This window comes from Halyomorpha halys, unplaced genomic scaffold, assembly GCF_000696795.3.
Source record: "Halyomorpha halys isolate HHAL.00 unplaced genomic scaffold, Hhal_1.1 Scaffold1729.1, whole genome shotgun sequence".
Lineage (NCBI taxonomy): Eukaryota > Metazoa > Arthropoda > Insecta > Hemiptera > Pentatomidae > Halyomorpha > Halyomorpha halys.
Genome location: NW_027115678.1, coordinates 22076 through 24866, shown reverse-complemented (window position 1 = coordinate 24866; position 2791 = coordinate 22076). Strand labels below are relative to the sequence as shown.

At 37.8% G+C, this 2791-nt stretch overlaps 1 protein-coding gene across 1 annotated transcript in view; it reads right to left on the bottom strand.

The window, feature by feature from the left end:
• The window catches only part of LOC106690466 (cell adhesion molecule Dscam2-like), a 57684-nt gene that overhangs the window by 37899 nt on the left and 16994 nt on the right, over positions 1 to 2791 (bottom strand). The gene's annotated exons all lie outside the window — the stretch shown is intronic.

Below are 2791 nucleotides of genomic sequence, written 5' to 3'. Positions count from 1 at the left end.
ATGGGCGCTAATATATCCTGTAGGCTATTATGCCATGATGTTTGATGGTGCCCCCTCCAATTCAACCTTTCGGTTGCCGTAGGTTAACCGGAACAGTGATTATTATCCCGATGGTGGAAGACAACATCCGGTGGTGCATGGAGAAGCTGCAGTAGGAGCCGGTGCTTGCGTTCCCGGACTTTATCCGGCAATTTAATATCACTACAGACGCGTGTGAGTACGCGCTGGGAACGGTGCTATCTCAGGAAGATGAAGGAGGAGATCGCCCAGTGGCGTACGCCAGTGGACGCCTGACAGAAACGGAGGCCAGATACAGTGAGCTGGAACGAGAGCTCTTGGAAATAGTGTAGGCTTTTGGCCAATTTAGATCCTATGTGTTTGGCAGAAGGTTTAGGGTACACTCTGACCACAGGTCTCTGCAATGGGTGGGAAAGTTGAAAAGGTGCAAGGAGCTCCTCGCACAGTATAACATGGACGTAGTATCAACCGGATAGGGCACAGCGAACAAATAGGGATGGCTCATCCATCGCAAGCATATGGTGGAAACTCTTCAGGAAGACGAACGGCAAAAAGAGGTGACCATAGCATATCACTAGGGCAAGACAAATCACCGATGAATCCCAGGGATCCAGAGACTCTCGTAGACACTGCGAGAGTTGAAGAGAAAGTACTTTTAGTAGGGAATAAAGAAGACAATCACGGAGGTTTGTCTACTCACGAAACATGACCGAAACCAACCAAAAGGAGGACAAGAGGAGACACCTACCGCAGATGCACCGCTCAACGATCTGCAGATCGATACATTCACATGGAGAGGTTTTAAATAGATCACCATAATTGATCTCTTCAGTAAGGCGGCAATGGCGCAACAGGTGCAGGAAAAGTCGTCAGAAGCAGTGTTGGCTGCTCTCCGATTGTGGTTCCAATTATATGGAGTTCCAAAGCGTATCGCATCAGATTCAGGCAGAGAATTCGACAAAGCAACGATTCGGAGAGAAATGAAAGACCTTACCTTGACGTAACATGACATCTTAACATACTAGGGCATCCCAAGAGCAGAAGACACCGGCGGTACTATAAGGGCACGGCAGTGGACGGTGAGGAGATACATAACAACCATGTCGCTCAAAGAAACTTATGGATGAAGGCACGAGGAAGAATGGAAAAGGAAAAAAAACAGAAGGGTGGCCGGGAGAATTTAAAGGTCACAGACAGGATGGAAGCGATCAAAATCGGGACGATCGTGTACAGAAAGTTGGGGTCTTACCGGGGTAAGGAAATACAGCGATACTAGGGTCCATTCAGGGTGATAATTATTAGAAAACAAAATATTGCCACTGTAGAAAATATCAAAGAACCAAAAAAGAGGAGAATTGTCCATATTGAAGAGTTAAAACTTCCAATGACAACATAATAACTGGAGTGTTCTCATATTTCCAGCCACCATCAGATAATATTACAGATAATTTTGTTATTTATTCTAGTCATTGTTTTTTGTTTAGGATTGTTTTTGTTTCATCAGGTGGGGGGGAGGTGTAATGGCCTGAGTCAGCTGTTACTTCGATGTCAGCTGACTGAGGCGATCAGCTGATTGTATGATATATATAGAGGAGTGCTGAGATGAATAAATTAGTGTTTCAGTTGCAACCGGGAGTGTCATTACTGGTTCCTTTTTTCTTTTCTTGAGTTTTAGAACCTGATAACACTTAACCTAATTTTTTATATATTATGGAATCAACTCTATTTATGCATAAATAACCCTTTATATATATACTATGCTGTGAATAAGAAATGAAACAAAACATATATGATTAAAGTGAATCAAGATATTAGGTACACCATTGTTTGTAACTTGTCTAACTTAAAGGCTTTACTTTAATTAACAACTTGTTAATTAAACTTATAAATGATTGCTATGGAACTAATGAAATAAAATTGTGAGAAATAGAAGTGAGTGTTTCATTAAGTTATCCTTTATCACTATGAAGTTAGGTTATAATGCATGTGAAATGAACAAAATTAATTTGAATATACTTGAAATTGAATTAATTAACCCAAGACAAATTAATTAAACTTAAACTTTATTAATAAATTTAAAATTGGCTGTAGATTGAAAGAATTATTTAAAATTAGTTAGCTATCTGTCCATTAAGCATGTTACACTTTGAAAACTTACATAAATGAAATGAAAATAGAACATATTGCTAATACATTTGAGAATTTTTTTTCTTAAATTACTGAATTTAAGATTCATTAAATGTTATGGATTGTAAATCATGTTAATGAAGAAATAAGGGTATTAGTGAATCTTAATTTAACTGACATGGTATGAATGTATGTTCTGCGCAATGTTATATGAAGTCATTTTCTTCCTATATTAACATTGAATTATAAAACATTCAGTATGGATATAATTAAACATGTAAGTATGGAACTTCATCAACCCAGCTGAAATGGCCTTTTTCTTAGTTCAGGTAAGAACAATACATTATGTTTATACACTACTATTTCACTGAACTATATTTGAATAAATTGAACAATGAATCTGAACTTAATGAATGATTAGGTCTGGCATGGACTTTATGTGTGAACACTGATTTTGAAACTTAAAACATTATTAGAATTTAGAAATATCCAGCCAGGTATGGGACCATTATGTATGAAGCATGAACCCTCAACCAAATTGCCGGACACAGTTCACTTTTGGTTGGCTGGTTGGGTTGGAGTGGAATGTATAATTGAAAAATGAACATGATTAAATGAAAAATAAAATTCTATTGTTTAAGTTACA